A 19,902-nucleotide genomic window follows, 5' to 3' on the forward strand; every position below is an offset into this window, starting at 1 on the left:
AGAGTCGTCTTTTTAATGTTGAGAATGGGTTGATTTGACATGCCAGGTGGAGAAATGCCTTTTGCATACTCAGACACTGTCTGAATCTCTGCCAGCACTTAAAGAAGGCCCTGCTGAGACCATGCTACAGAAAGCGGCTTCTGAAGCTGAAGAGTTTCTCTTCCACAGCTCACACAGATGGTTAGAGCTCACCTACTTGATTTGTCAGGAGCAGGTACTGTCAGTTGTGCCTTCACCTGGAGTCTCCCAAGGATCAGTAAAAGTTGATTTCGCTATCTGGCTTACGACTGAGTATACAAGGAAAATTCTTGACAGTATTACCCTGCTACAATCTCACTCCCTCTTGATGTGTGTGCATTTTTTACAGGGAAAGGGGTTTTTGTGCCAACAGGCACAGTTGGCAGCAGGCGAGAAGCCTCTTCTCTACAGTGCTGGCACAAATTAGGTGGAGATCATCCTCCATGGAGCCAAGCAGTCAGTTCAAAGAGAGTGGGACTACACTCCCTGGGAAGCTGGTGTAGGTAAAAATGGCAAGGGGTCTATACTGCTGTATAGTTTAATAATTAAATCTGGGAGGTCTTGATGGAAAAGTTTGTGATGCTTCCTTTTCTCTTCAGGGAGGATGATGATGGAGGGAGCTCTGAGGCATGATGGGGTGCCAGGCACTCCTCCCTAGCTGGCCCACTTGCTCTCTGTGTGACACTGGGCAAACCATGAGGGACAAGACCTTTGTGCAACTCTGAGGCTTAACATCTGTTCCTCTTCATATAGATCACACAGTTTGGCACATTGGTATAGCTGCCAGTCTGATACATCTCACCTCCTGTGAATATACTAGACTTTACTACAAGACTTGCAGAAATAACTGTACTGTTTCACAACTTAATACATAAAACATTCATTACAAGCAGTCAATACACAGAATGCTTTTTAAAAAAGCATCAGCTCAAAGCAATGATTTTGGAAATAAATGTAAAAAATCTTTAGTTTGTCAGATTAAAGTTGGTTATGCTGCGATAGCGGGAATTTCTCAAATGCACCAAAAAATGCCAACTATGATACAATCTAATTATAATCATTTATGATATTTTGCAAAATCAGAAATGATATATCACAGCTAAAACCACATCCATTTGCTGGTTTCAGTATTCCCTGAGTACTGCTTTTAAAAACCGAGGAATGGTCCCAGACATGAAACGACCAGCCAAGAACAGCCGCTCCTAAAAGACAGTACTTTTGGAAACGTCTCACATCACCTTTCACCCTAACTTTTAAAAATACTTCCTTTCATGAACTTTTCATTTCAACTTTAATACCTGTAATGGGCAAATGGAATATGAATTTGGCACAAACTCTTCCATAAAACACTCCATGAGAGTCAAACTATTGAAGTTACTTCTGTTTTCTTAAGCCTTGTCTATCAAACTATATTGGGAAAGGTTAGACTTACCAGCTGATGCCCCAGAAGACACCAACAGTATATTCTTAAAAGGTCTTTCAGAGATCAGCTCACTGTTGGTTATCTTTTTTCCTTAGATCTGAGGGTGCTAGGTCAAACAATGGTAAGTAAAACTAATGGTTAAAAATGAGCCTTCAAATGTTCATAGAATCATAGAATGGTTTGGGTTAGAAAGGACCTTAGATCATCTAGTTCCAACCCCCCTAGCATGGGTAGGGACGCCTCACCCTAGACCATGTCACCCAAGGCTCTGTCCATGGAAGTTTATGCAGGTAGATGGAGCAAAAAGATGAATGGAGTTAGGAATTTTCAATGACAATAGGTAGTTTAACAAACAGCATTTTCCCTGAGAAAATATAATTTTCATCACAAGAGTTCAAATGATGCATCCGGCATCTGAATCTTCCAGGAAAATGGGAAAATCAGAAGCCAAATGAGCATTTGAAGTCTCTTGAAATATTTCTTTTTTTCCTGAAAAACTGAAGCATTTCTGTTTGCTTGGGAAAGGGTTGTTTTGTGCTTTGTTTTTGTGGTTGCTTGTTTTCAATCCCATATTAAAAATGAGATAAAAGTTATGTTTCCTGGCCACCAGTACTGGCTGACTTTCTTATGTATCTTATTTATTTTTCTGATTCTACATTCTTTCTTTTATTGCCAATATAGACACTTCCATTACTGTTGAATACAAACTAAATGAAAATCTGTGGTCCATTGTACGTTCCCTTTTCATTGCCTAGGAAACCATGAAAGATTAGCAAGGCAAACTTGTGAAGACATGTAATATCCATCATCTGCATGGCTGTATGAAAATGTATATCTCAGGTATTAATACTGCTATGACAGTAAGACAGTAGATTTAGATACATATAAAAGGCCCAAAGTTGTTGGCAAATCCCTTTCTGAAACTGTGAAAGCGAACAGTTGATGGGAGAGGGCCTTGCATCTGGCCTTTATTCCCAGGCTTGCTCCTACCGTGTTAGCCACAACAGGGCCTTGAGCAACCTGGTCTCGTGGAAAGTGTCCTCCCATGCCAGGGGGGTTGGAACTAGATGATTTTAAGGTCCTTTCTACAATTCTATGGCAAGCTGCTGCATCATCCTATATATGATAATCTTTCACTAGATTTCTATTTATCAGAACTTTAAGTCTCAGGGCTGCCTGTTGTCCTGTCCTGTTTGCCCCCAGTAAATCCTGGTTACATTTGGGTCATCTGGAATATGAGAGTCTAACACTGTGCCGTGCAAACTCTTTTTTTTTCCTACTGATATCCTTAAATCCTTCCCCCCTCACTACAGGCATCATGTCTCCTAAATTACAGCCCATCTGCCTCAACAAAGCAGCCTCACTGAACATCATTGTTGTGCAGAGGACCGGACCAACCTGTGGTCTCTCCCAGAACACCATTTCCTTTGCCTCATCCTAGACCTACCTACACTGAAACACACCACAGGAGCTGTTAAGATCTCATAAGTTGCAGTATCTCCTTTTTTAACTACAGGAATGTGTTACAATTACCACAAACACCTAACGCAATGAATTCTGAGCTTTTAGTGGCACCCATTGTATTCACTTCTTACAGTCCTTTTTTGAAAGCCAAATATTTGATGGAATTATAGTTCTGGCATCATGAAAGGGAATGGTTATCTGCTACTTTTTCAGTGTTTCCCAGCCTGGGGCGTCTGTCTTTGCAGATGACAGCACTAACACAAAGCACTCTTATCCCAGTAACCTGAAGTGCTCTGGATCTCAGACACATCACAGATTTACATTTACACTTTTGTTGATACCCTGGATGAAAAAGAACTGCAAACTCATCATTACTAGAGAGATATGCAAATCCCTCTTTTGTTTTCAAAGAAACCATTTAATTGTCTATTTTTCATTTTCAGATTTTTCCCAGCAGTTTCATTAGCTGACATGACAAAAATGCCAGCTCGTTTCATATTTAAATATAGGACAATTTCAAATAATATATTTTTACTTTGGGAGCAAATTCATCTGTTATTATTCTATGATAATGTTCATAAGAAAGAACTTAAGCCCTTTCCTCCTATTTGCAAGGTTGACAGAAAATTTGTATTTCCTGTAATAAATAAGGTGCTTTCGGTTGCTTTATTTTTTTTTATTTTTCTGCAACTGTAGATGCTGAAAAATGATCAGAAAAAGCGAAAGAATCCTACAAAATCTAGCACCTGCACTGATCGACTGCTTCAATGATCTATGTGAAAAATATGTCTTAAACCTTCAGTTTTAGGCCATGGTCCCCTACTGAGGAATGTGGGCAGGCATCTTCCTCCATCTCCTTTGCTCCTTAACCAAAAAAATACCTCAGAGGCTCTTGCTACAATAAAAGCAGGTCTCAATCTTTCATTTTGAATAACTGTTTCGGATCAGCCGCCAGTTCAGCCTTTGACCCAGACTCCTGTATAAAGGTATTGCTCTATAGCACACATCTGAAAATAACCTGGTCATCGGTCCTGGCAATCATTTTTGTCCACGCAACTGACTGTAGCTGCAAAATGTCTCCACACAGTGGGACTGACAGTGCTTGGGCTTGAAAACGGATGTTGGCAACTGGTTTCCCATCAGTGTGGCAGAGTGAGTGAACACACTGAGTCACCCAGGGGAGCCTGCAGCTCCCAATGGCTGCTTATACATCAGCTGCTTTTCTCCAGCCTCTTTCCCTATGTCTTCCTTCTAGGCTCATAAAAAAGACCAGTGGGAGCTCCGCTACATTTTGGAAAGGTATTGGATCCTCCATTGTTGGACATGTTTAATTCACTCATTCTCCATTTATTTCACTCATCCTCCCAGCATTAAATGCTTTTTTCTCTTTAACAGCTCCACAAATACAGAGGGTGTGGATCCTTGTGCTTCTCCCTGCAGAATCACTTTCCCTTCCTATTTGCAGATTTTACTGGACTTTAATGTAAGTCCTCCCCCTTTCACATATGCAAAAAAGGAGAAAAGAAATGTAACTATATACATCGCAACTGATATTTACATTGAAGTAATGGATTTTTTGCTAATAATAGATAATAAATGAATACACCAGCAATGGATCCCATCTGAATTCTCACATTAAACACATAAAGCAAATTCCAATTCCTTTACTATTTTTATCAAAATACTGTCAGTGTATACATGACTCATATGGTGGATAATGGTTTCCCAATCCTGATGGACGATTAATACCTTAGCAAAGTCCATGGATTTATAGAGAACATATTATAATGTTTGAAGCCTGGTTTATTCTTTAGAAGAGACACAGAGAGGTACTTGTAGGCTCTTTCACAGTTCTAGTATACACAAGTACTTAGTGATTTATTTCATAAGTGTTAGAAAGGAACCTGGCAATCGAACAGGAAAGCCTATGTCCTCTCAATCTGTGAAATTCATCCTGAGACAGAAGATCTACAAAACAGTCCCAGGACTTGTTTAAAATCTGCTTTAAGTACTTAGAATATGGGAGTGAGGGTCTCTGTGTGCAGCATTGGCATTCCTTAAAAAAACCCCAGGGTTTCCAGCCCAGGTTTACACCCTATGTAAATCCACTGACTTCTACAAGGAGCAGAGTGCAGACTTCATCCTCTCACTTCCTTTCTAAGCTAAGCAGGTTTTTCCAGGGAAACACAGGTCAAACAGATACATAGCAAGTATAACACGTATGGAAAGATATTGCCTTGTTCTGAAAATATCACACTGTGGATACTGCTAGGCTAGTTCACCCACGAGTTGAAGATGAGATTTTTCTGTGGAGAGTGAAATAGTCCCTTTTTCTCCCCACCAGCACATGCTGACTCATTGAAATAGAAACATTTTCCTAGTTCAAAGTAAAATTTCTAATCAGTACATGAGAGACAAGGAACTTATGTAACACATGGAAAATCCAAGGTCCTGTCCCACCTGCCTGATGATGTCCAGATAAATGTCCTGATTGTACAGCTCTGGGTATCTGGGACAGATGTCACACTCTTTTCTGAACAATTTCAAAAGATCTGAGTTTCATTCTCACAGAATAAAAAAAAGTCTATTTCAGAACTTCTAGTATTTTACAAAATATGTATTCCTAGACAAGCACAATGTCTGAAATCAGGGAGCTTCAATCTATTCTTCTTCAAGGAGGACTTTAAAATACCAACCACTCCACACAATCTCTTCAGTTGCAAAGATAAACAGCACTAATGTCTCCAGCCCAACCCCTCACGCACACCTTTCCATTGATGTGTACATTACATGGTGGTTTTACTGCTTTTTAAAATTGCCAAACCCTGATAGAAAGGCAAGATTTCATGCTGGAAACCCCTATGTTCAGGCAAGACAGAAGAGACCTTCAAAAGCACTCAGTGACAAATACTATTAAAGGATATATCAGACAGTGGTCATTGGTGCTGTTAACTCACTAACCTTGCTCTAATACTTTGGTTTTTTTCACGCCTTCAGTAAATTGCTGGGAAATTTCTTCCCAGTTTAGTCTATGTTTGAGGAATGACTAAGAAGAGTGCAAAACTTCTTACTGGAGAAGTAGAGTCCATGGGCGGGTAACATCTGGGGAGAAATCGAAAGGGGTATAGCACATGCAATGTAATAAAAATACACCACCTGCAGAAACAAGGCAACAAACCATAGTAAAGCACTGGCGGATTTGAGGGAAGGTCCTACACCTTTCTAAAAGGAAGGTGTTTCTGACATGGGGTTTTGCACAGCTGAACATCATTCTTACCTGTCCATGGTGCATCAGGTCTTGCTTAGCTGAAGAACACTCTTCAGGCCGATCATCGTAATCACACTCTTCCTTCTGAAAGCCAGACATTCTCTAATAGTTTTGTACCTGAAGGGCTTTTTTTTCCTAACCAGAAATGATGTTTGTTTGTGATGCACTCTCAAACGTTTTAATTGTTCTCTTTGGGTTTTTTTTCTGCCTTTAACTCCCAAAGCTGCACTTCCCATTGTCATTATCTCAAGCGCCTTTCATGGTGCCCTCACCTTGAGCACATATCACTGTCAAAAACAGGTATTTCTGTAAAACTGCTTTGTCAGTAAAAAAAGTGCAGCTGTTTTCATAAATATCTGCACCATGTTTACTCCTGACAAGGACTGACAAGAATTCCTCTCACTGAGTCTAGAGCGGGGAAACATCATTTTACATGAATTATGGGGAGTAAAATTATCCCACAGTTTGACCCAAATTATTTGGTATTTGACGAAATATCTTTCTAAAGTATACCCTTTATTTTGGGGGAAGGGAGCTCTTTCAGGACTGGCTGCATTGAAATTCACAGCTCATCACTGGTAATGTAATCACAGCACTGCATTAATTGATCTTACTCAAGATGACCTGCTTCATGTCATGAGGCTTATCCAGAGCTAAAGCAGACAGCAAGATGTTTCCTGGTACATTATTTAAGGCAGGAGAATTCACTTCTGACAATACAAGTTTTTATTCTACCCAGGTTTTCAGAAGCTCTTGTTTGGGAGATATTCAACAATAGGCAAAGCTTTGATCTCTTTTCTCATGAATGATGGAAGAATTCTTAGATTTACTGCCTAAAATTTCCACTTTATTAAGCTGTCAAGTTTTGCTTGGTGGCCTACTACAGAGTGAAATACTAAATTTGATTTAAAGGTCAGAGGAGATCTGTGGCACCTACAATCTGCCTTTGAATTGTTTTTGTAACACTAAGCAGAGTTTACAAGGAGAGAAAATTGGAACTGGTCAGCATAAGTCATTCCAATCATAGTGTCTTTGAAAAGACAGCTCTTCTTCTAACTACACTACAAGATAAAGGAAATGGATACATTAGTGTGTTATTCTAGGATTTATGAAACTCCAAGCAGAGTTCTGGGACTGTAATTGTAACAGCTAGACAAGGAGAAACCACCAGGAAAATGTTTTGGTTTCTAATGTTAATGCACAGCAATTATAAGAAACCTTAATTTGGAGAGACTTTTTAATTTTAATTTACTAGAGGTCTAAATAAACTCTCAACAATAGGCTCTGACCACTCTCCCAATGGAGTTATTATTTCTGCATCTGTACATCTTTTAATTCACAAGCCAAATAAGGCCCCAGAAGAAATTACTTTCTTTTAAAACAATTCTACAACAGCAGCCAAATATATTATCATTTTAATTAAATATATGAAGTATAACAATGGCCAAGATATAAATTTCTCAGAGACTGAAGCCTAATTTAATTTCCACATTTAATACATAAAACTTGTGACATATAAAAACTCCTAATATCCTCATTTGCCTCTTAGTACAGTTCTTTATCACGCACATTTCATTAGTCACACAGATAAAATAAAACAATTACAAACTAACTGGTAAGTCTACACGAGACACTGCTTGGTAGAAAAATTTGACATTATACTAAGTGGAAAATTCTGTCTCAGAAAAAAAAGGGAGTTACGCAATTTTCCTCTGCCTTGTTAAAGAAAACATCAGTTCACCTGTAATCACCATGTAATTCTCTAAAGGTGTCAGGCTCATTTCTGACTTTCTTGCTTAAAAAATAAAAGAGTAGCTCTTCCCTTAATAATCCTGCAAAGCAACTAAACTTTCAAGAAATCATTCTCTGACATTGTTCATCTCCATATGGAAGAGGAACCCTGGTCAAGATTGCAATGAATTAATATATTGACGTTCAGCTGACAAAGTAGCTGGGAAGTAAACTTATCCTGAACTTGCTAATTCCACCCCCTGACAGAGGTACAGAACAAACCAGGCTGACTGCCTGGTAGCACATTGCTCAGATTCAGCGTAAGGCAAGAGTAAAGTAAGCAGAAATACGTGGAGGCTGTTTTCTATTTTCTGACCTGACACTTGCCATCTGGGCTGTGTGTATAATACCTCATTTTGGAAAGCTCCTGCCCACAGCTTTCAATAAAAACGCCTGTCTCTCAATTTTTTGGCCTTTCCTGTTATATTAAGGGTCACTGTGAATTAAAAATAGAGTTTGAACGGAGAAAGTGGTCACGGTTTCCAAGTTATAGCTTTTGATTTTTTCTTTGAGGTTTCACATAAAACCCATACATTGAAAGCAAATCTGAGCCTTTGATCCAAAAAAGATCCCAGTGTAGTTCTAGTTCAGGTCTGTTCAAGAAATATGACATTTTAGAGATAAAGTCAGACAAAATTTATGAATTCCTTAAACCAAGTAGACCTTGCATTTCTTTCCTGTTTCTGAAGGCCTTTTATAGACTGTCTGGCAGATTAAGACAAGAAGTAAAGTACCTGAAGGAGTTCAGAAATGCTGCGTTGAATGGCTTGGTCTGGAAGCACAGCTTTTGCATTTACTCTTGTTTCTAGACTTGTCCTAGGTCCTAACTATGGACCACAACATAGGTAAGAGACTGCAATCCCTTGTGACCCAGCTCTCTGTAGACACACTGCTACAGACCACCAGGTGCTACTGATTCTGACAGTATGGGCTTGAGCTTTCCTTCTTGGCTCTTCTGTATTTTCTCTAAACACAAACTTGGGCTCCTGACCATGTAACACAGGTAAGAAGGAGGTTCAGGTGTGAGCACAGGGTTTATACCACAAATAAAAAAAATATGATGGGGTTTTGCCTGAGGGAGTATTACCACGAAAGGAGAAAATCCTGCTGCCAACTGTGTGAGATTTACAAGCCATTCACGGTTTTCAGCACAGAATTATAGTGTTATAAAAAACCCCACTAAATGCAGCTTTACTGCAGGTGGTATTGCAGATGAAAGAGGTCACCCCACTCAGTTTGTGTGACCAGAGAGGCTTTTTCTACCTTTTTTGTGTCAAATCCAAGAGACCTTTCAATTGGGTTAAAACATCTCCATTTCACCCCTATTTATAAATATGACCTGCTGATCGTTACCTATCAGTACAAGCATTTTACATCTGTACTTAATAAGTAGGCTACAGAAAATGAATCACTCAGGATTGGTAGAGAGCTCTCAAGGAAGAAAAAACATATTCAAATGAAATGTAGAAAAATTTAACATGATTGCAACATGGCAAATATTGGTGGGGTCTGAACTTTAAACAGTAAAGTTCAGGCTTTACTGTCTGATAAGTACTGAAAACTGCTGAGAAAGATAAAAAATACACATATATCCTTTTGGTTGATCACTTGAGATTCTCTTCTGAAGCAGCAAATTCTGTATACAATATATAGAGGGTCTGTAGGCATTTAAAAGATACTGTGTGCCCTCAATTTCTGTTGATCACAGTTCTGCATCTTTGTAGCATATAAATGATGAATTACCTGATTCAGTAGCTTTAAACAAAAGAAGAGCCTAGATGGAAAATGTTTAGAAGGACCCATTTAATAAGATAGCGCAAAAAAGATGGCAAGGCTTTCTTCCTACAAATACTTTCAGCTGTAATCATAGAACCATATCCATGGATTTACAAACTCTCATTATTTTGATGTATTGCTTCATTTCCGCCTAAAAAATAAAATTAAATGCTTTACGTTTGGCCTGAGATGAAATACTGAGTTTCCAGTACTAAAATGTCTCAATTATTCATACTGAAAGATCAGGAAACTACCAAGGAGATAAACATTGTTGTTCATATACTGATAAAGTGTGCCAACTGTTAGAAACTCTTTCAGGATAATCTAATTAACATTAGCATGAGTGACAAGTCATTAACATATTCATCTGAACAAAGTTATCAGGCTCTGATTTAAACTTCACTTTCACTCAATTAAGTGTGTAGTCGCTTTTGCGATCATTCAAGTAATATTTTCTTCAAATGAAAGAAAAAGAAAATAAAAGATACAGCGATAGCCACACAATAACTACGTGACAACTTCAGCTATCTCTGCGATTAATCTGTTTGGATAGGCAGGAAAACATGCCGGGTGTAGATTACATGACAAAGCTGATCGATAGCATTTTTACTGCACAAAAGTTAGTTCCAGTAAACTGGAGAGTGTTTAATGGACTTGGATTTACCAAAATAAGAACAACAAAATAGGTAGAGACTTCCTGAATGCAATTTTTTAGGGCTTAAAGCACAGATTTGAGAATTGATCCCATTATTAAGAAGGAAAATCACATACCTGTGATCAAAGATTTCAAATTTCTGTACCTGAACACTGTTTTCAGGAGTTTCTGCCTGAAGTTTTGGGTTGTGACCATCTCCGCAGAGGAGTGAATGGTGTTCGATAACCCTGCAAGCCTGCTCCAAGCACACACTTCAAAACCATCTCCACAGGGAATATCTGAATAATTAAGATTAAACATGTTGCTTTCCTGTATAAAGTAACTTTGTGTCTGTCTCATTTTGGGGTCTGCCTGTTTTTTTTAGATTCTTATCAAATTCAATAAGAGACCCTTCATTTGGGCAGAAGCTGAATGTGGTCATTACTGCTAAATTTAAACCAAGGAATAAGATCCAGCTAGATGTCAGATAAGCACTATTTATACCAGAAGACAATATTTTCAATACTTCTGAAGACTGATAATCCTCACAGAATGAAGATATAAAATAGATTGTGAGGCAGCTGCAGTTCATGATTAGTAAGACAGACTTCCATGATCAACAATTCAAACTTGTTGAAAACCATTTACCTGTCTATATTTGTTATTGATTATCATTAATTGAGTAAGACTCTGACTATTGCATATCTGACTGATGATTTTTCATTTTTCATAGAAAGTCATTAGCTTATTCATCCAGATATCGCAAACACTTTCAAGTATTCAACACCTCAGCTGCCATAACAGATTGTCTAATTTATACAGCATTCACCTATAAAGAAAATACCTCAGACATAGAGACCTGTACCAATAAAAGCAATGATTCACAGTGATTTGATAGAAGATTCAACAGTGATTTGATAGAAGCTTATATAATTTGCAGAGATGGAACTTAAAACACAAGCTTCAACGTTGGAAATTCAGAAGCAAAGCGCCTTGCAAGCAGCACCTGCAATTCAGCACAGCAATGCTACAACCTGCCACCCACGCTTCGGTACATGCAATGAGCAGACTGTGATTTTTATGAGCCCGAGTATTGATCCTTGTTGAGTCGGAGTTTGCTAAGAGCTTTTATGGCAGTATCTCAAGGAAAAAAACAGTGAGGGAAATGAATTATTTTTTTTTTTCCCCAGTTATCCCAGTCTGTGACTGGGAGGGACTGAACTGCAAGGCAAACTCCTGCACAGGGGCTGGAGCTGGAGCCAGTGTGGGGTATGGAGACCCTCAGCATATCGCACTCAAGGGCCTTAAAGCTTCTCAGCACCATGGTTATTTGTGCAGCAGCTACAGCACCAGTGTATTTTTCCTTGCCATCATCTATGGCACTGTCAGCCCCTGTACCCGCACTAGGTTCGTTTCAGCTAAAATGTTCATTAGATATCATACTGTATGCTTTTACTTGCAGTTTAATAATAACTGACTGCTATGAAGCTCAGTCAGAATAGCAACTGTAAACCAGCAAGATCCCTATCAAACTACTGTAGCAATGAAATAATACATATCAGATTCCCAAATGACCTCCATAAATCCTTGTTCACCAACAGTGATATTTGTTAACAACAAAATTACTTTTTTTTGTGAATGTATTTGCCCAACACTCATTTTTGAAGCTCCTTAGATTGACCAGACAAAGATAAATTAGATTAAATTAGGTTTACTGTCCCCAGATATGAAGACACAAACATAACTGAGGCTTATATTTAAGCCGTGATTTGAAGAACTTCATATAATGCACTGGACACAGGAGACTAATAGAGAGAAAGAAGAGCTGCTATCTCTGATGCTTACACAACATCCTCAAAGGATTACCTCCCAGCCATGCAGTATACTGTACTCTGAGTGGAGGAAACATAAGCCCAAATAAAATCTGGTCTTTCACTCAAGGGGTGGCAAGAGGACTGAGCTCCAAGCAAATGCTATGGACTAGTTTCTAATAGCCCCATACAGGTGAGACTCTGAAGTGTCAAAACAGCATCAGGAATAGCGCTGTGGCTCAGGTGAGTGTAAAAAAATGCATGAGGTGCACAAAAGCGCTTGCTGTTTCAAACAGGAGGGCAAGTAAGGGTAAAGAACTGATCAGATTATGGGAATGGTAAGCTCGTTCTTTCATTAATCATGGCTCCCAATTTTATAAAACGCTTTTTTCTGTCTTTTTGGAAGCTTTTATTACACTGGGCACTGACAGTTGCCCCCAGCAGCCGCAGGCGTGAACCCTGGGAGTCACCACAATGCTGTCATGGCACCCCAGCAAGGTGCTCATTGAAGAGATTGTCATAGCATCTTCTGGGTCCCGCAGAGACTACCATGGGGAGGAATCTCCTGAATTTTACTGAATTAGCTGGTTTACTTGTTTTCTGCTTTTCCCACTGGTGTCTCTATCTGGCTCAGTGCCAAGGAGATAGACCTCAATATAGGACCAGTGAACACTAACCTTGCTTCTCACAGTGAAAAAACTTGCTAAGTAAGGTATAACAGGGAGATATGATTAATTTTTATCCCATGAAGACTGTCTATAGGCAGCAGGCCAAATGGCTTATTACACACTACCTTTATTCTGGAGTTTTCCTTGACATGTTTGTGCTTCTTATGAAGAGGGAAGGTCAGGATCCTTGGCAGAAATCTAAATTACTTTAAATATTTTCTTAACAATTCCCGGCTTGAATTTATGTGAGAACCGTCTACGAGGATTTATGAAGACACTTGTGACAGGTCTGCTCCACAAAAAACTGAAGAGGGAAAATCAATAAATAGCATTAAAATAAATAAAAGAAAATAAACATTTGAAAGTATTTCAAAAACTCCTCTGATCCACCTCTAAGCAAGTTTCCTAGCAATGCACCAATACCTTCCAGTGCTCTGCCTGTGCCTTAATCAAATGATCTGGAATGAGGATAAGGACCAATTTTAAAGTGCAAAAGTAATCAAAGAGATAAAATTCGTCTTGATCCAATTTAAATTCCTACAATTTTGCACCTGCTCCAGTATTTTGTCAAGTTCCTAAGTTTTGTCTGGTGAAAGTAACTGCAAAACACCAATGGGTAAGCGTCACTCCTATGGCAAAGACGAGCATGAGGCCTGCCGTGTGCAAAGCTTCTGAAAGATGCTAATTCCTAGAACATAACTTCTCAATGGGCAAAGACAAATTATCGTCAAGTCCTTAATTTTACTGATGGGTGATTTTTGGCATGAGACAGGTGATCTTTGAGAAGAGGAGGTTATTCTTTAAAGAATCAATGACCAGATGTGACATGGTTTTGTGAGAATCTCAATCTACAGATAAGGGAAATAAATAAAACCTTGTCTTGTGGAGCAAATATAAAAAGGAGAGCTGGGAGAAACCATGCTTTGTTTATCAGAAACCTTTGTCTAAAATGACTGAGGCTTGCAAATATTTTTACTGTACCAGAGGAGGATGCTCACAGAGCTGGGTTAAGACCCAGTGGGTTTTCCCAGGACCAATGGGCTAGTTACTTCTAAAGTTTCTACTTCAGAGCAACTCCTTTTTCTTACTCCAAAACTTAACTTATTTAGGAAACAGTCCCCATGTGCTTCTACAGTCTTACCCCTGCCTTCCCAAATTTGTTGAAAGTTGGAACTAGATGGACCTTAAGGTCCTTTCCAACCCTAACCATTCTATGATTCTATGATTCTCCGATAAAATGCTGTAAAACCTGCTCATTCCAGAAGGATTTGACTCAAATTCACTCAGAAAGAGTCAGTTTAAGAAAACAACTCTGTTTCTGTTAAATATTGAATTAGTGTGTTTATAGTTCTATATGGCTTTGCATTAGCTTAATATTCAGGAAGGACTTTCATGTCCAAACTGGGAAAAACCCTCTAAAACCCACTCCAGATTCAAAGTTGGCATTGCTGTAGTCCCAGGTGTTGGCTTGATATTGTCCTGGCTGTGGCAAAGCACCAGGACCTGTGCTTTATATTTCATTGTGAAGTTCTGTGGTAGCGTCAGACGCAGAGGTGTTCTCAAATGTGAAACATTCAAGCCAGACAGTAGTTGTTTGGAAGAGGGAAATGTGTGCTCTATGCTGAGACTGCAAAGCAGCAGCTGCACTTTTAATTAAAACTTATGTCCTATATATCTTTGTGTGTTTGAGTGGTTCTTTTTTTTTAATGAAATTTTTTAGATAAAGGGAGCTTTTTTAATTATACTTCTGCCCCCTGGTACACTTCTTCCTTATTCATTTTTGCTATCATGACTTTTTTCAATTTACGTTAACAGATTAGGCCATATCAGAGCTTCTGAGTATATTAAAGGTGACGGCAGCAAAACACAGCTCTGTTTCTTGATCTATTCAGTACCAGTCTCTTCAGTCACCCTTACTTATCCCCCTCCCCAGCATACACACTTTAATTCCTGTGACACATATAGATCTTAAGCATATTTGACAAAGAGTAATGAATGAAGTCTCAACACTCATCAAGCAAATGCCTCAACATTTGCGTAAGTTAAGATTATCAGTCTGCGGATCTACAGGTTAAAACTGGTTAACTTGGGGAATTTGACTGGAACAGCGATTCGCAAAGAGCTACTGTTCCAATGGATTTCCTCACAAAGAGCCATATGAATTTTGGAAAGAAAGAAAAGAAGCCAAAAGCTCTAAATAAAAGTAAAAAATTAACTGGAAAAATGAGGGATTTAATTTAACTAGAAGTTACAAAATTAAGAAGCAAATCACACAAGAACTGAAAAAGATGGCATTAAATGCAATACACGCATCATGTCCCAGGTCTTTAGATACAGAATTTCTGTGTTCATTATTTGGATGACACATGGAAGAATTCCTTGCCATTAGCTTGATAATACAAGTAACAACAGGAATTTGCCTGCTTGACAATTAATAAATTAATACAGGGAAACAACTGAACCATGATAAAATGCTAGCAGTTAATTTTCCTGTCATTGCCTTGCTTTGCTTGCTTGATCATGTAGAAGACTCCCTTAGTTTTCCTTTTACAGCCTAAAAAGGTGTAACCCCATCTGGCAACTAAGTACCACTCTCTGACCAATGCCCAGCTCATCCCTGAGCAGCAATCAGTGGCTCCTGGCCAGCTCCCCCCAGTTTCATTACTGAACATGACCTTCTATGGTATGGAACATACCTTTGGCTAGTTCAGGCCAGCTGGTCCTGGTTCTGCTCCATCCTGGCTTCCTGTGTGCCTCCTCACTGGCAGAGCATGAGAGACTGAAAAGTCCTTAGCTTAGAGTAAGCATTACTTAGCAACGACACTGGTGTATTATCAAAATTAGTCTCAGACTAAAGACAAAATGCAGCACTGTACCAGCTACTAGGAAGAAAGTTAACTCTACCCCAGCTGAAACCGTGGCAGTAGGACAAATTTAGCTTCATATGTACAAAGCACAACAATTTTAGTAATGCTGGCCCTTGAAAAATAGGAAAATACAGTTCAAATTTAGTTCCAAGGAATTGGGCAGGGAAAGGGATAATGTGGATGATGGTTTCCTTCCCCTCTACTCAGCACTGGTTAGGCCACACCTCAAATACTGTACACAGTTCTGGGCCCTGCACTACAAGAGAGACACTGAGGTGCCGGAGCGGGTCCAGAGAAGGGCAATGGAGCTGGTGAAGGGTCTGGAGCACAAGTGTGATGAGGAATGGCTGAGGGACCTGGGGGGGGTTTAGTCTGGAGAAGAGAAGGCTCAGGGGGGACCTTATCACTTGCTACAGCTTACCTGAAAGGAGGATGGAGCGAGGTGGCCTCGGTCTCTTCTCCCAAGTAACAAATGACAGGATAAGAGGAAACAGCCTCAAGCTGCACCAGGGGGGGTTTAGACTGGATATTAAGAACAATTTCTTCACCGAAGGGGTGACCAGGTATTGGAATAGGCTGCCCAGGGCAGTGATGGAGTCACCGTCCCTGGAAGTGTTCAAAAAACATGTAAATGAGGCCCGCAGTGACATGGTTTAGTGGTGGTCTTGGCAGTCCTGGGGTAACAGTTGGACTTGATGATCTTAAAGGTCTTTTCCAACCTGGTTGATTCTATGCTTCTATGATTCCAAGTTCCCAGTCCTGCTACAGAATTTGGCCTTTTGAGCTCCTTTTCTGTCAAGACTCAGCAGCTTACAAACTGCTTGCTGCAGTTTTAATCTTCACGCAAAATAACTGCTGAGCATAAAGTGTGTTTACATCAATCATTCTAGAAATGTAAACAAATAGAAGCAGTAGAATTATGAATGAAGAGTTGATTAAGAAGTGACAGCAGAGATTTGTGATAATGAAGGGATGAATAGTGCTTGTTTGGAAATGTGCCAGTTATTTGCAATTAATTTTGCTAGCTAGTCAGCGGGATACCTGCTGGCTTGCAAACAGAGTGGGTATTTTCTACCCAGGTTGGTATGCAACTACAGACTGTTCTGTACTTAGGTATTTGTAATGTTTTATGACTATGGACTGGAATAACAAAAGCACAGTAGACCTAACAGCCCTGACAGCATTTAAGCTTAAATTCAGATGCTCTAACTGTAGACTGTTGTTTCCAATCCTTAGAGCCTGGGTTTCACCAAAACTACTCCTACCTGCCTGGTGATGGCCATGCCCAGAGCCACCTCTTTTTAGGACACATAAAGAAGCAAGACCTCAATTCACAAACGAGTTCAAGGTTGTTCTCCCAGCCTTATCCCAGCAGGTAAGACGGCATCTTAGGCAGATCTACCATCAGAATTCTCCTCTTGTGGCTGTGAAATGAACTCTAAGCCTAACAGTATACTACCAGTCAATGGGAAAGCTCCTTTGAGTCACAGAAACATGGTGCAAGGCATTCACTAGCTGCCAGGAGTTGGGACACACACCTGAGGACCAGGATGGCACTGTGCCCAGTGTAAATGCCCATGCCTCATCATAGAAAGTCAGATTCTTAGAGCAAAAATGAGCGCTAAAGGATGCTACAGCACAGGATATTCACTTGAGAAAGGGAGAGATGTGGGTCCCAGATCCTACTCCATAAAACAGCTACCCAGGAGCAAGAAGCCTCTTTTCTTCCCAATGACCACATTTGCATATAGAAGCACTTTTCCATGGTACTTTCATCAGTTCTCCTTTAGAGAGATGGATTAATTGAAATGGCTAAGCTGAGATAATGTTAGATGTAGTGTGTTTCCTGAACTCATGCAGCAAACAAGTGACAGACCCAGACAGCATGGTCTTGGTGTAATGACACTCTAGTCTCTTATTCTGATCATAAGCCCATCTTGCAGTCTGCTTAAATAAAAACAAATTAACCCTAGATCAAATCTCTAGAAAAAAAACACATCACAATATATCCACAGGGTCAATGAAACAATTCCCTTATGTTCTTTAAGCACTACAAAATGCACACTTTTATCTACTAGCTGAAGTACTTAACTATTCCCAAATGTAGGCTGATGACTACTCAATCCCCAGACAATCAATCTATTGAATTCGGGAATAACTGGCATCCCACGTACTTTGTAATAGCTACTGTATGAGAGGAATTTCAAAATAACCTGCAAGTCTGAAGAGGTCCAATGTTTCCCTCTATTACAGACAAATTACATCAACGAATTACAAAGAAAGTTCGAAGGTAGGATTATTAAAATGCAAAGGTTTTGCTGGTTATACGATTAGGAGCATAAAGAAAAAGCAGGAGGTGAGAGTGTGAAGGTAACGTAATAAAAGGAAACCAAATTATTCGTTTAACCTTTTAAGGTTGATTACATTTGAAGACTTGTTATACCTCGCATTTTTCATTAGCAAACATTTCTATGTAGACAGCCCAGCCCCACTTCTTTTGAAATCAACAGAAACCTCTGCATTGATTTCACAAGTCAGTCAAAGGCAAAAAACCTTTTTAGATGGATTCTCACTTCAGCCATAGTTTTGTGAATCCTGAAAGATTTTATGTTAGAGACAAAATTTTAGGAATGCAATTAGTTTTTTTGCTCTGCGGTATTACTCAGATATAAATAATCTGAGGACCTAGAGGCTGAGATTATAAACTACCTTCCTCATTATTTGTCTGGCTTCTATCTCATTGCAAACACTGGACATAGTCACGTTACTGAGATGTCTCTCAGAGGGCCAGTTAATATAGACATATCTGCTGGCTTACTAGAACAATGCTAGAAATTAATGAGGTTGCATTTAGTTGATGCCAAGTAATTAAATAGAATGTAACGAAGAGCTAAATATATCCAAAGCTTTAAACTTTGGTCTTTTAATATAGACCTTGTTTCTGTGAGAGAGTGCAAGACAGAGAAAGAAAGAGTCAACATCATTTAATCTTTTATGCTTCTGTCATTTAATTTTCAGCCACCCATCCACTGAAACAGGCTAATTTCAGATTTCACTGTGTGGCTAAAAACTAGAGAAATTAAATATTGTTCAAAATTAGTAGTTACAGTGTGTACTAAAACTGCCCCAGAACCTTGGAGACTTTGCTCACCTGAAGTTTCAGTCAATTAAAATTCTTACAGACATGGTTAAAACTGTGCGTGCACAATCATGCATGTACCCATACAAAATAACTGCTGGGTGAAAAAATGAACATTTCCTCAGAGGCACCTCAGCATACGAAATTTGAAACATCAAGGTCCAGATCACTAAGTGAATCTTACCCAAAATCTCTGTAAAATTTGGCAGAAAATCTGTGTAATAGTGAAGCTACTTATACAATGTTCTGACAGATACAGTCCAAAGGCAAGCTCTACCTTACTCCTCAGAGCTCAAAATGCAGTGAGAGAAAATGTGGTTGTTGGAATGGTCTAATTCCAGACATGTGCCTGGCCTTTGCCTGGCAGAAACTGAAAATTCAAAATGCTTAATATGTTCCCTGCCCTGAACCGTTCTGCTTTCTCTACCTGTCCTTGATTCAATATCTAACAGATACCATTTACTGCCCCCCAGTCAAACACCACTATTTAATTTCTGTGAACCATGCAGCATTCAAATAAATAGTTGCAGCCACAGAGAAATTTCAATCCCAATAGTTCTGTACTGATTTCAATTAGAATTAATCCCGCTCAGAATCCTGCTTCAAAATGCCATTTCCAGTATCCTTGGAATAAAATTACTATCATTCACCACTTTTTAAAATAAATGCATCAATGAGTAAAAATTCACAGGTTATATGTACAGATAACAGAAGATATATGCCATATTTTAAAAGTGTTAAAACCCACACCATTTTATTGATAAAAATACTTAAACTCTCTCTCGGTCTCTCTCTGCATTTCTCTTGGGAACTTTAAACCCAAATGACTCTGATAAAGTATGAAAGCTTTCACTGATTTATTGTTAATAGCAAATAAATAAATTTAGGGGACAAAATACACTTTGAGACATTATTGTCACTGAGGGACTAACAATATCTTCAGCTTCCATATATCTGTACAGAAATCTGTTGAAAATCTCTTTTGCATATTCATGGACACGGTCATTCTAGTGGGGAATATCTATAAACAAAATTTTTCATTC

Source organism: Strigops habroptila, chromosome 13, assembly GCF_004027225.2.
Source record: "Strigops habroptila isolate Jane chromosome 13, bStrHab1.2.pri, whole genome shotgun sequence".
In the NCBI taxonomy this organism is placed as follows: domain Eukaryota; kingdom Metazoa; phylum Chordata; class Aves; order Psittaciformes; family Psittacidae; genus Strigops; species Strigops habroptila.